At 34.4% G+C, this 14,396-nt stretch overlaps 1 long non-coding RNA gene across 2 annotated transcripts in view; it reads left to right on the top strand.

Moving 5' to 3' along the window:
• The window catches only part of LOC109500553, a 141,073-nt gene that overhangs the window by 98,598 nt on the left and 28,079 nt on the right, over positions 1-14,396 (top strand). Inside the window, exon 1 of one of the 2 annotated variants that reach the window (XR_006598967.1) lies at positions 1,195-3,554. The exons of the other annotated variant lie outside the window; for it this stretch is intronic. This is a non-coding gene — a long non-coding RNA (uncharacterized LOC109500553). Of the gene's footprint in view, positions 1-1,194; positions 3,555-14,396 lie in introns of those variants that run through there. 2 annotated transcript variants of the gene reach the window in all.

The raw sequence follows: 14,396 nt of genomic DNA on the forward strand, positions 1-14,396 counted from the left end.
GTATCTAATAAAACTAGATACATGATATTCACATTTTTTGTACAAAATATCTTTGTAATATATCATGTTTTTGTTTTTGTGTCACTAGATATCACTACATTATTTTCATTAACATTTTGTATTAGAAATTATGTATGACAATTAGTTTGTCTATGCCCCACTGATAAACATTTTATTTCTTACGTTTCACTTTTTTGGAAAATGCTGCAGAGAGCATTTTCATAAATGTCATACTTGAGTGAAAATAGAATTGATGTGTCAAAAAAAGGCTACAGCAATATATACCTTACCTTAAAATGTGTAAGTACCAAATACACAGTTCTCAAACCTGAATATTAGCAACAATTTGTTTGTTCCCCAGTCAAGCTAACATGGCTTATTAGCTTATTTTAGTGTTTTTTTTTTTTGGTGGGCAGATATAGTGTTCATTATTTTTATGTATTTTGTTTCCTCTTCTGAAAAAAAAAATTTTCTTATGACATCATTTAATCTGGGATTTATGTATATTTATGGAAAATATGGAGAATCTAGGTTTATTTAATGAATGAATGGCGGATAATGTCAGAATATTTTAATTATCCATCCTCTACATTGTGGATTTTAATTAAAAGTTCCTTTTTATTAAGTCGTTATGCATTTAACACAAAATATATTCAGTGAAAGACAAGTACTATAATACCTTGAAAGGTGTTGGACAGTGCTATTTTTTACCATTTTGGAGCATTTGCTTCTTACTATGCTTTTGTTGATTCTGACACATTACCTAAACATTTATCTTAAAGCAGGTGCTACTCTGTAACTTGCCCTTTTAACGTTTCAAATTCAGCATTTCAGAAGAATGTAAGAAATGCAGCTGTAAGAATGCAGCTACAGAATCTCTAAACTGTAGTTTCTGACAAAGCGATCTGAAATTTTTTAACAATGTTAAAAAAAAAAAGTTTACACTCTTTACACTTATACATTATGGTGAAAAACAGCAAGGAAGTGGAAATGAACTATGGAGACTTCTGGAACTGTTTTGTTTTGTTTTGTTCGTCTTGACTTATGAATAGCCCAGAGTGAACACTAGGTGAGCCTCAGGTTTCCGGACAGTGACCCCGTCAGTACCGAGACCGCTGCCACCACCTCAACCTAGAAAGAGAGCCGCTAGGAAAAGCTTCCCGGTCCGCCGAGCGCGCTCACTGGCTAAGCACTGTGGGAAGGTCACATGACTGGCAGAGAAGACGGCAGCCTGAAAGCGCCAATCTCATGAGCGTCTGAGCGGTATTGGTGGGTGAGACGAGGTGTAGAATATCTGTCCCTGTGGGCCTCCGTCTCTTGGACCTCTGCCGATCCGTTCAGGTTTAAGGCTCTAAACTGGGATTTTCCTATCGGTGATTTGCGCCTGGGAGACACTGGCGCTAGATGTCGCTGGCTGTCCCATGGCTGATTCGCTTTGAGCCCTTTGTTTCCCTAGATTTTGATGTTTGATTTTCAGCCTATAAAGAGGTTGACTTTTTTTTTTGAAAATGTGAAAATGTGTTTTTAATATCATCCGCTTTGTATATTTATATGAAAACACGTAAAGTTGTTTACAGTATTCCTTTTTAAATAGTGCTTTCTGTTTATTTACTTTAAATTAACTCCATTGGTCATTTTTCAAATGGTTAATTTAGATTGACGTGGAGGTTTTTATGTTTTGTTTTGTTTAATGGAAAGCTAACAGCACTTAAGGTCATTGTAGACCTGGGTACTGATTAGTGTTTTGCAGACCTATTTATCCACGCCAGTGGTTCCAAGAACTAGGATTCAACACAGTTCCTCAAAAATCCTGTGATTGTTGCCAGTGTGCAATTTTGCTTCCACTTTAAAACTTTTAATCTTTTAAGGTCAATTTTATTTTGATTTAAAATAGCTTAAAATTGTTTGATTAATTAATTTCAAAATAACTGTTGGACTTTTTTTTTAAACTTCCCCTAATACACAACTCCCTCTCCTCTTAACCACTATTTCATCTTAGAACTACTGGACCTCAGAATTTTGTTTCAGGTTTACCCACCTTTGTTTCTCAGTGCTATACCCTAGCTCAGTCTTCTGTGTTTGTTGTAGAAACCTCTTTAGTAGAACATCACACAAAATGGGTCTCGGTCTGTTTTCCATGTATTATAAATTATTTGGAATTTACTTATTTGGTCTTCTTCTTCATTCCAAAAATTATTCTAGAAAAATATTTAAAATATAATGGAGAAACAGAAGCAGGGAAAATCCAAAAACATGAAATTCCTGATATGTTATTCAGTATTGACTTTCAACTCTTGTTTTTATACCCTATAATTTTCCTTCATAGAATATTTAGAAGTATATAATTTGCTGTATTAATTTTCTAACTTTTGAAGTAATAAATTTATGTTGATAAAACATCAAATTATACCTAGACAAAAGTTACATAATTAATGACTGTCATCTACCTTCTGACTCCTGCAGTTTGTAACCACCAATATCCATACTTTGATGGCTCTTTTTTCAGACTATGCTTGTAAGACACATATATGTGTATCTCTCTGTTTTCACATGTACAACTATATAGAGACCATATAATATAATTTTCAGCTACATATACTGAGTCATAGTATTGTCACACATTATTATTAGTGTTTTTTTTTATTTTGTTAGAATGTTATTACTCAGATAAAAAGTACATGTATATATTACCACTATACCCACTGCACAGCTCAGGACACCAACGATGAGGTAGGTAGTGTAACTGGTGAAAGGTTACATAAGTATTAAGTGATGTAATCAGAACACTGTCACCTTTGTTCTCTCTACACCATTATCCTCACCACTGTATAAGCATAAACATTCCATTGTCCTATTGTCATGTACTGTGGATGTGTTAACACTAGACTTGTTACTTATCTCAAGTATTTATTGTATTCCATTGCCATATGTTGCTTACCCAATCATCCATTACTATTTGATAGGTATACACAGTATTTACTTTGTTTCTATTTTGGGTTTTTGTTTGTTTTTGTTTTATTTTATTTGTTTGCTTTTTTGTCGAAAGAAACAGTATTGGAGTACACATAACCTTTACATTTATCTACATTACAGGTCCACTATGTATGGAATTATATATGGAATTATATATGATGTATTTGTGGATATATTTGTATGTTTGTATATATTTGTAGACTTTTAACTGCTAGGCCAAAGTGTGTGCATCTCTTCAATCTTACTACATAATGACAAATCACTATCCAAATTATATTATTTCCTATTATAATATGCATATTTCTGTAGAGTTATGCTATATGTTACATGAGAAATATTTTGCATCTTAATTACAAATTAGAGTATATAATTCTTTATTTTGTTTTAACAGCTATTTCAATACTGCCTATTGCCTTTATCTAAACCCTTTGAACTGCTTCAATAAAGTTTGGGAGTGACATGATTTGTTAACTGATCAAAAAGTGACAATAAACCAGAAAAGAACAAAGAGAAAGCAGAGCACAAGGTGCTACGAGAACCACTACGAGACTTTCCAGAAGGCTTTTGTGTAGGAGTTTGGTGTAAGTGCTACCCAGTTGTAATACAAACTAACTGACCATATTTTAAGAATTCTAGTATTAAAGAAAAAACCCTACTTTAGTTTCTTATAAATGTAATGAAGACATTATTTTATTTTATTTTATTTTATTTTATTTTATTTTATTTTAATCTATTCTATTCTATTCTAGAGGGAGAGAGAGAGAGAGAGAGAGAGAGAGAGAGAGAGAGAGAGAGAGAATGTTCAAGCAGGGGAAAGGGGCAGAGGGAGAGAGAGAATCTCAAGCAGGCTCCACACTCAGCGTGTGAAATCAAGAGTCAGTTGCTCAACCAATTGACCCACCACGTGCTCTCAGAATTTATTTTTATAACATCAAAAAGTCCAATCATTGTAAGCAAACAAAGACTATTATAGAAACTCAAGAATGTCCTTAGTCTCAGCCTCCTTCTAGTTTTCTTTTCCACCATCCTCAATATCTAGGCCTTCATATTATTACAATTATGCAAAAAGAGATAAAGAAGGCAATAAGGATTACTGTTGCATCTCTTCAGATGGCATGTATGTGGATCACGTGTCCAGTGTAAAAGATGCTTGTTCCACTTACATACCTGCCAGTCGAGTTGTGGGTTTAGCACAAGGGCTTAATGTTTTCTTGTGGAAAGAATCTATGTTGAATTAGAGTTGTAAAAATTACTACATGTGGCATGACATATTTCATGAAAAAGGCTTTGAGTCACTTTTGAAGTACAGATGTAATTTAACAATTATTTAGCCATTATCTTAAGAGCTACATGCACTTAAAAATAAAATATCATATATCAAATAAAATCACATACCTTAAAAATAAAAACAAGAAATATATAAGCATTCAAGAAAAACAATTTGGAGAAGCAATACTGACTGAGAGCTAATTACTTAAGGTCACACTTTTTTGCCAGAGAACTATATTAGCCCAAACAATAAGTTTAACCAAACTCAATTTTACATGTTTAATAGTGATATCTTCAAGAATTTTACATAAATTGTTCCTGTGCCTTATTATTCTCTATTTCTTATTGCATCATCGCCCTTCTTATAATGATGCATTTTTGGGGTACTATACTGAAGTATTGCCTTATCTCTAACTTGGCCTTGGTCATGCGTGAACAGACACATCTCAATAGTTCCTGTATGGGAAAATCCTTAAACATGTTCATAAATGGGAAGTGGCAGCCTACAAAATTAGTTAATTCCCAATGTCATGTTCACTGGTATGCAAAATTGTCAAGAGTAAAATAAGAAGCTTCTGTTTTGCCAAACTAAAGATGTAAACTTTGGTATCAAAGGTTCTGTTGCCAATTGAAAACTTAAAGTGAAAAGTTTGTTCAAAGTATATATTTAATTCACATAAGAGTAGGTATTAGAGAATTAAACAGCACACAGAACATGTTGGCTCTTGCTGGGAACCTGATAAGCAAAACAGAACTGTAAGCCATGTTTAAGCATGATAACTTGATAGAGTATAAGAACAGAGTTTCCATGTACCCTTCATGCAGGTCTACCAATGAAAACATTGTATAGTTATAGTTCAATTATCAAAACCAAGAATTGACCTTGGTATTACCTAAACTACACAACTTATATGGATTTCACTTATTATTATTATTTTTTTATTTCATACATGTTTTTAAGATTTTATTTTTATTTTTTTTCAACGTTTATTTATTTTTGGGACAGAGAGAGACAGAGCATGAACGGGGGAGGGGCAGAGAGAGAGGGAGACACAGCATCGGAAACAGGCTCCAGGCTCCGAGCCATCAGCCCAGAGCCTGACGCGGGGCTCGAACTCAGGGACCGCGAGATCGTGACCTGGCTGAAGTCGGACGCTTAACCGACTGCGCCACCCAGGCGTCCCTAAGATTTTATTTTTAAGTAATCTCCACACCAAACATGGGGCTCGAACTTACAACCGTGAGATCAAGAGTCACATGCTCTACTATCTGAGACAGCCAGGCGTCCTAGATTACACCCATTTTTATATGCACTCTTTTGTATATAAGTCTATGAAATTTTATCACCTGAATAGGTTTGTGTAACAGTCATCACATTCAGACTGTATACCTTTTCCATCACCCTAAATTACTTTCATATACTATTCTGTGATAGTTGCACGCTTTCTCAACACTAATCTCTTTCCTCCTCTGATCTCTTCCCCATATCTACAATTTTATAATTTCAATAATGGTATATAAATTAAATCCTATGGAAAGTAGCCTTTTGAGATTGACATTTTTTTTTTCACTCAGCCAATTGATTTGAAATTCAGCCAAGTTTTACATGTATAAATAGTTTATTCCTTTATATTTCTGAGTAGTATTCCATTGTATGGGTATACTTTTGTTGTTTTTTCCCTTCATCTTTGGAAGAATATTTGGTTTATTTCCTGCTTTTGGATATTACGAGGAAGCTGCTATGAACATTCATATACATGGTTTTGTACGAACATAAGTTTTCATTTCTACAAGGTATATTCCTATTAGTAACATTGCTGGAGAACATGATAAGTACATTTTTGTACTGTTTACCAGAGTGAAACTGTTTACCAGAGTAGCTGTAAAATTATATATTCGTAATACCACCTGATACCATAATTTTTTTAATTTTTAATTTTTTTATCTGAGTATACTTCACACGCAATGTTAATTAGTTTCAGGTGTACAACATAGTGATTCAACTTCTCTATATATTATGCTATGCTCACCACAAGTGTAGCTACCATCTGTCACCACACAATGCTATTACAATATTATTGACTGTATTTCTTATGCTGTGTCTTTTAGTCCCATGACTTACTGATTCTATAACTGGAAGCTTGTATCTCCCACTAGCTTCACCCATTTTGCTCATTCTCCACCTCCTCCCTCTGGCAAACACCAGTTTATTTTCTGTATTTAGGGTCAGAATCTGCTTTTTGTTTGTTTGTTTATTTATTTATTTTGCTTTGTAGATTCCACAGGAGTGAAATGACATGGTATTTGTCTTTGTCTGACTTATTTCACTTAGCATAATACCCTTAAGGTCCATCCATGTGTCACAATGGCAAGATCTCATTCTTTTTTTTGGCTGATTAATACTCCGTTATTTCTATATTTATATCTATATCATCTATATCTATATCATCTATATCTATATCATCTATATTTATATCTATATCTATTATATGTATCTAATCTATCATTATCCATTTGTCTATTGATGGATACTTAGGTTGTTTCCACACCTTGGCTATTGTAAATAGTGCTGCAGTAAACTTAGAGGTACATATGTTTTTTGAATTCATTTTTTAAAAAGTTCTTTGAGGGGCGCCTGGATGGCTCGGTCGGTTAAGCGTCCAAATTCGGCTCAGGTCATGATCTCACGGTCTGTGAGTTCAAACCCCGCATCAGGCTCTGTGCTGACAGCTCAGAGCCTGAAGCCTGTTTCAGGTTCTGTGTCTCCCTCTCTCTCTCTGCCCCTCCCCTGTTCACGCTCTGTCTCTCTCTGTCTCAAAAATAAATAAATGTTAAAAAAAATTTTTTTTAAAGTTATTTGGATAAATCCCTCTGGTGGAATTAATACATCATATAGTATTTGTTTTTAATTTTTTGAGGAACCTCCATAGTGTTTTCCACAGTGGCTGCACCAATTTGTATTCCCATCAATAGTGCACAAGTGTTCCTTTTACTATACATCCTTGCCAACATTTTTGTTGTTGTTTCTTTTATTTTTTATCCTAGCCATTCTGATAGTTGTAAGATAATATCTCATTGTGTTTTTTATTTAAATTTCTCTGATGATTTAAATTTCTCTGATAATTCTCTGATGATTAGTGATATTAAGCATCTTCTGATGTGTCTGTTGGCCATCTTTCTGTCTTCTTTGGAAAAATGTCTACTCAGGTCTTCTGCCCATAGATTTGGTGTTTAAGTATAATTAAAAATAAGTTTTATTTTAGTTTCAGGTGTACAATACAGTGATTCAACAATTCTGTATCACTCTGCCCATTTTTAATTAGATTGTTTGGGGTATTTTGGTGTTGAATTTTTTAAGTTATTTATAATTTTGGAAATTAACCTCTTATCACATATATTATATGCAAATATACAATCCCATTCAGTAGTTTACATTTTGCTTTGTTGATAGAGTCCTTTGCTGTGCAAAAGCTTTTTATTTTTATGTAGTCCCAATAAGTTATATTTGTTTTTTTTCTCTTGCCTGAGGAGACATATTTTGAAAAATATTGCTACAGCTAATGTCAAAGAAATTACTGTCTCTTTTCTTCCAGAATTTTTATGTTTTCAGGTCACACATTTAGATCTATTTTGGGTTAATTTTTATGTATTGTGTTGGTACTGTCATGTTTTAAAAATATATTTTATCAATTTTAGTAGTATCTTATCGTGGTTTTAATTTGAATTTCCCTAATAGCCAAGAATGTTGAATATTTTTCATGTGCTTATCTTATATTTGGTATACTGTCAGTTCATGACTTTCCCATGATTTAGTTATAGACAGATAGATAGATGATAGATTTCTTAATTTTCTTACTATTTGGTGTAGAGAGTTCTTTGGGTTTTTTTCTGGATGTGAGTCCTTTACCACATGTATGATTGTAAATGTTTTCACCCATTCTGCACCTTGACTTTTCAGTCTCTTATCGATGTCTTTCAGAGTAAAAGTTACTAATTTTGAAGAAGTCCAATTCATGTATTTTTTCTTTTATAGATTGTCCTTTTGGTGTCATATCTAATTTCTCTTCTTCTAAAGAAAAGTCAACAAATGGGCTCCTTTTTGGAGAATTTTACAGTTTTACATTTTAAACTTAGATATTGAATCCATTTTGCATAAAGCATGAGGTGTGACTTGAGGATATGTGTGTGTGTGTGTGTGTGTGCATGTGTGTGTTGAATATACAACTAATACCATATATTTTAAAATTAGATCTCCATTGAATTCCTTTTGTTTAATATTTATTTATTTTTGAAAGAGGAAGGGGCATAGTTAATGGGAGACACATAATCTAAAGCAGGCTCCAGGCCCTGAGTAGTCAGCACAGAGCCTGATGCGGGGCTTGAACTCATGAACCCCAAGAACATGACCTGAGCCAAGTTTGGACACTTAACCTACTTAGCCACCCTGGCGCTCCCACTGAATTTCTTTTGTAAGCTTATCAGAAAAAGTTTTGTTTAAAAAAATGTTTTGGTTATTATTGCCTGAGTCTATTTATAAATTCTATTCTGTTCCATTGATATATGTCTTTATTCTTTCACCTGTATCACAGACTCTTGATTACAGCACCTATACACTAAGTGAAAATCAAATTGTGTGAAAAAGAATTTCAAAAATGCATTAAATACCTAAATGTGAGACATGAAACCATTAAAATCCTAGAGAAGAAAACAGGCAATAACCTCTTTGACGTCGGCCATAGCAACTTCTTTCTAGATATGTCTCCTGAATCAAGGGAAACAAAACCAAAAACAAACTATTGGGATTTCTATAAAGGTAAAAAAGCTTCTGCACAGCAAAGGAAACAGAAAAACTAAAAGGCAACCTACAGAATGGAGAAGACACTTGGAAATGATATATCTGATAAAGGGTTAGTATCCAAAATACATAAAGAATTATCAAATTCAACACCCAAAAATGAATAATCTGGTTAAAAAATGGGCAGAGGACATGGATAGACATTTTACAAAGAAGACATCCAGATTGCCGACAGACTCATGAAAAGATGTTCAACATCACTCATTATCAGGGAAATATAAAGCAAAACTACGATGAGATACCACCTCACACCAGTCAGAATGACTAAAATCAACAACTCAGGAAACAGCAAATGTTTGCAAGAGTGTAGGGAAAGGGGAACCCTCTTGAACTATTGGTGGGGATGCAAAGTGGTGCAGCCACCCTGGAAAACAGTATGGAGGTTCCTCAAAAAGTTGAAAATGGTCGGGCTCTGGGCTGATGGCTCAGAGCCTGGAGCCTGTTTCCAATGCTGTGTCTCCCTCTCTTCTCTGCCCCTCCCCTGTTCATGCTCTGTCTCTCTCTGTCCCAAAAATAAATAAACGTTGAAAAAAAAATTAAAAAAAAAAGTTGAAAATGGAACTACCCTATTATCCAGCAATTGCACTACTAAGTATTTACTCAAAGAAACAAAAATACTAATTCAAAGGGATACATACACCCCGATGTTTATAGCAGCATTATCTACAATAGTTAAATTATGGAAACAGAAAAAGTGTCCATGGACTAAGGAATGGATTAAGAAGAAATGGTATACATATATGATAGAATATTCCTCAGCCATAAGAAGATTGAAATCTTGCCATTTGCAGCAAAATGGATGGAGCTAGAGAGTAAGCAAAATAAGTTAATCAGAGAAAGACAAATGCCATATGATTTCACTCATATGTGGAATTTAAGAAATAAAATAAATGAGCACAGGGAAAATAGAGGCAAACCAAGAAACAGACTCTTAACCATAGAGAACAAATTGATGGTTACTAGAGGGGAGGGGGGATGAGTTAAATAGGTGGTGGAGATTAAAGAGTGTACTTGTTATAAGCACCAGCTGTTGTATGGAACTGTTGATCACTATATTATACACCTGAAACTAATATTACACTGTATGTTAACTAACTGGAATTTACTTTTTAAGTTTATTTTTATTTTGAGACAGAGAGAGAGAGAGAGAGAGAGAGAGAGAGAGAGAGAGAACGGGTGGCGAAGGGACAGAGAGAGAGAGGGAGACAGAATCCCAAGCAGGCTCCATGCTGTCAGCGCAAAGCCTGATATGGGGCTTAAACTCATGAACCATTAGATCATGACCTAAGCTGAAGTCAATAGTTGGACACTTAACTGACTGAGCCACCCAAGCACTCTTTAACTGGAATTTAAACAAAAACTAAAAAATCAGTTGGTCTGATTCCTCCTTTGTTATTGTTCTATTTCAAAATTATTTTATCTATTTTAGTTACTTTGCCTTTTCACATAAAATTTAGATTATGCTTGCTGATGTCCACAAAAACTCTTGGAATTTATTTACACCTATAGATCAATTTGGGAAGAATTGGCATCTTTGCTATGTTGAGTCTTTCATTATATGAACAAGGTATATCTTAGTGTTCTGTAATTTTCATAATAAATATCCCACATATGTTGTATTAGATTTATACCTAAGGTGGATTTTTTTGGTTATTATTTATAGTATTGCATTTTCAGTTTGAATTCCCAATGTTCTGTTCACTGTGTTGACATCCTATTTGCAAACTAGCTAAATTCACTTATTAGTTCTAGGAGTTACTTGGTGGATGTTTTAAGACTGTCTATGTAGATATCATATCATCTGCAAAATACTTTTACATCTTTATTTCCTACCTCTATGACTTTTATATCTTTTTGCCTGATTTCATTAGCTAAAATATGTATTACTTTGCTGAAAAAGCAGTTAGAGTGGGATATCTTTACCTCATCTCAATCTTAAAGATAATGCATCTCTCTTCACCATTATATTTGATACTGTTTTTTGTTTTGTTTTGTTTTTTCCAGGCTGAGTTTTGTAAATTTTTTTTTCAAGTTGAGCAAACTCCTTTCTTTTGGTTTTGAGCTATATCAACTTTTATGATAGATTTCATCCAGAATAAATGTTACAGTTTGTATGCCTCGATCCCTGGAAATTTATTTAGACTTTTTGACACAGAATATGTGCTATCATGGTAAATGTCCCATGTTCACGTCAAAGGAGTGTGCTTTGCTGCTGTTTTAGTAAAGCATATAAATATATATGTCAATAAGATAAAGTTAGTTGATAATGTTTAAATATTCTATATCCTTCCTGGTACTTTTTTCTATATGTTCTACTAATATTGGGAGGCAGATTGGAATTTCCAAATATAGTTTTGGATTTGTCTATATTTCTTCTTGAGGCACTATCAAATTTTTTTTTAGTTGGCATACATTTTGAAAATCTGTTATTTTGTGCATGAAGGATTAGGATTGTTATGTCTTATAAACTGACCAGTTGTTATGATAAAATAACTCTTGGGAATGCCTGGCTAGCTCAGTCAGTAGATCATGCGACATGACCTCAGGATCATGAATTCAAGTCCCACATTGTGTATGGAGCCTATTTAAAAAGAAAAAAAATAATTTGTGAAATAATCTTCTTTAATACTGGTAGTATTCTTTTAGTATAGCATTTACTTTAAGGGGTGCCTGGGTGGCTCAGTCGGTTGAGTGTCTGACTTTGGCTCAGGTCATGATCTCGTGGTCTGTGAGTTTGAGCCCCGCGTCAGGCTCTGGGCTGACAGCTCAGAGCCTGGAGCCTGCTTCATATTCTGGGTCTCTCTCTCTCTGCCCTCTCCCACTCATGCTCTCTCTCTCTGTCTGTCAAAAATAAATAAACACTAAACAAAACAAAACATTTACTTTAAATGATACTAATATTGCCCCTAAAGGTATCTTGTTTTTTGTTGGAATGATATATATTTGTCTATACTTTTACCTTCTCTCTATTTATACCTTTATATTTAAAGTATATTCTGCAGGCAACTTATGGTTGGCTCTTGTGTTTATGTCCAATCTGACAATGTGTCTTTGAGTTTGTGGATTTAGACCCTTTACATTTAAAATTATCATTAATATAGTTACGTTAAAATGTATCATTTTTCTATTTGTCACATATATTACTTTATCCCTTTTTCTTATTTCTCTGCCTTATTTGCAATAATATTGTATGTCTAATGACTCCACTTTGTCTTCTTTATTGGCTATTTTATATGTATAATTCTTTTTTATTAGTATTGTTGATTTAGGATTTATTGTATGCAGGTTTAGCTTATAAGATTTTATCTTGCAGTGATATTATACCACTCCATGTAATGCATAAAGCCTAAAAATACTATAGTTCCACTTCTCATTTTCCAACTTTTATGAATAAAGGTTGTAATAAATTCTACCTTTACACAAGTAACCCCATACTACATTATAATTATTTTTTCTAAACTGTAAATTATATGCTGTTATTAACTAATAAGAAAGTATATATGTTTACTCACACAGTTACAAATTCCTGTGCTCTTCATTACTTGGTGTAGATTCACATTTCCATCTGGTGTTTTGTTCTGTCTGCCTGAAATTTAACAATTTCTGTAATGAGGGTCTATTAATGATGAATTCTTTCAGCTTATACACATTAAAAAGTCTTTATTTTATTTTGTTTTGGAAAGATTTTTTTGCTTTGTACAGAATACAAGATTGACATTTTTTTTCTTTTTAGTATTTTAACAATATCACTGCACTCTCATATTTTTTTGTGTTGCTTCCAACAAGAAATATGCTGGCATTCTTACCTCTATTTAAAGGACCTCTTCAGAAAGAACATGCGAGGATTGGTCCTGTCCACTTAGCAGAATCCTGTACATTGCCAAGAGGGTACTGGGTTTGGGAAACAACAAGGGTGGAAGGGATTTCACAGACTTGCATATTGACCTTGAGTGATCCTGTTCATCTTTCTATTTCCATTCCTTTTACCCCACACCCCACCTGAGGGCAAGCTCCTTTCCCCTCACTCATTTTGCCAGTGTATATGGAATTCCTGGATTTAAACATTCTGAGCTGCCAGCTCACTGCGCCATCTGGCGTCCACATCCTGGAAGCCAAGACCAATCTTAAAATGCTGAAAATAAACCTGGTCTGCAGCTGCACAGGCTGTTTCAAAATAACTTGATTTTATAGAAACTTGGAAGATATTTAAGAGCATTAGATTGTTATTGCAATTTGTGGCATTCTAGTACTCTTATAATTTCAGTTCTAGTACCTTTATCATTTTTGTATATAATTTGGCACATCGTTCTTGAATTTAAAATGTTTAAATGTATAATAAAAATTGATACTTTTAGAAAAGCAAAAGGAATAGTAAAATTAACACCTATCCACCTCAATCCAAAATCGTTAACATATTTCTGTAATAAGCTCATTGTATACCTAAGTGAAGTAGACAATTTTAAGGCATGGCATTTCTGCCTGCATTTTGACAAAATTAAGAATATTCTTCTGTAACCACAATACCTAGATCACTTCTATCAAAAAGGAAGGGGATAGCTCCCTAAGGCCATGATTTTGTTCCATATGAAAATTTCTCCAACTATCCCCCAAGAGCTTCACTGATGATTTTTTTTCCCCGAGACAGGAAACGATGGAAGATTCTGTATTTCCACGGACTTCAATGTCTCTAAAACCATTGTGAATCCTAGGCAACCTCCCAACACCATTCCCGCTTTAATTTTTTAGTGCATTCTCAGTGAATTTTGTTCAACGGCACGCCTCTTTTATCCCCGCCTTCGCGCCCCCCCCCCACCCCCCCCCCCCACCCTTCTGCAGCCTAAGGGACTTTCCGCTCTTTGCTCCAGCAACAGCCAGCTGTGGCGGGAGCCCCAGGGGAGGAGTCCCAGAGAGGCTACTGAGCAAGCGCAGATGACCTAGTAGGTGTGGACCTTCTCCGAACCCCGCCCAACAAGGGCAGGGCCCTAGCTGGCGAGGCTGATATGAGTACTTCGCCGCGGGGTCGACTATGCAGGCGAAGCTAGCTGCTCCTTGCTTTTCCCTCAGGATTCGGTCGGAGAATTTGTATAAAGAACGTTTGTTCAGAAATCATACCGCTTGCTGTGCGTTATTGCTTCAGGCCTTGCCTTGTAATATTTGTTCTTGCATTTTGTTTGGCATGTAAATGTCTTTAACACATTCGTATAAATTCTTACCGTAAAAAAATTACATAGACATCATCTACAAACAAACTCATATATTTTGTATTGTGTATGCCTTTCTTGCTTTTTAAATGCATGAA

Source organism: Felis catus, chromosome B3 (genome assembly GCF_018350175.1).
Source record: "Felis catus isolate Fca126 chromosome B3, F.catus_Fca126_mat1.0, whole genome shotgun sequence".
Classification (NCBI taxonomy): Eukaryota; Metazoa; Chordata; class Mammalia; order Carnivora; family Felidae; genus Felis; species Felis catus.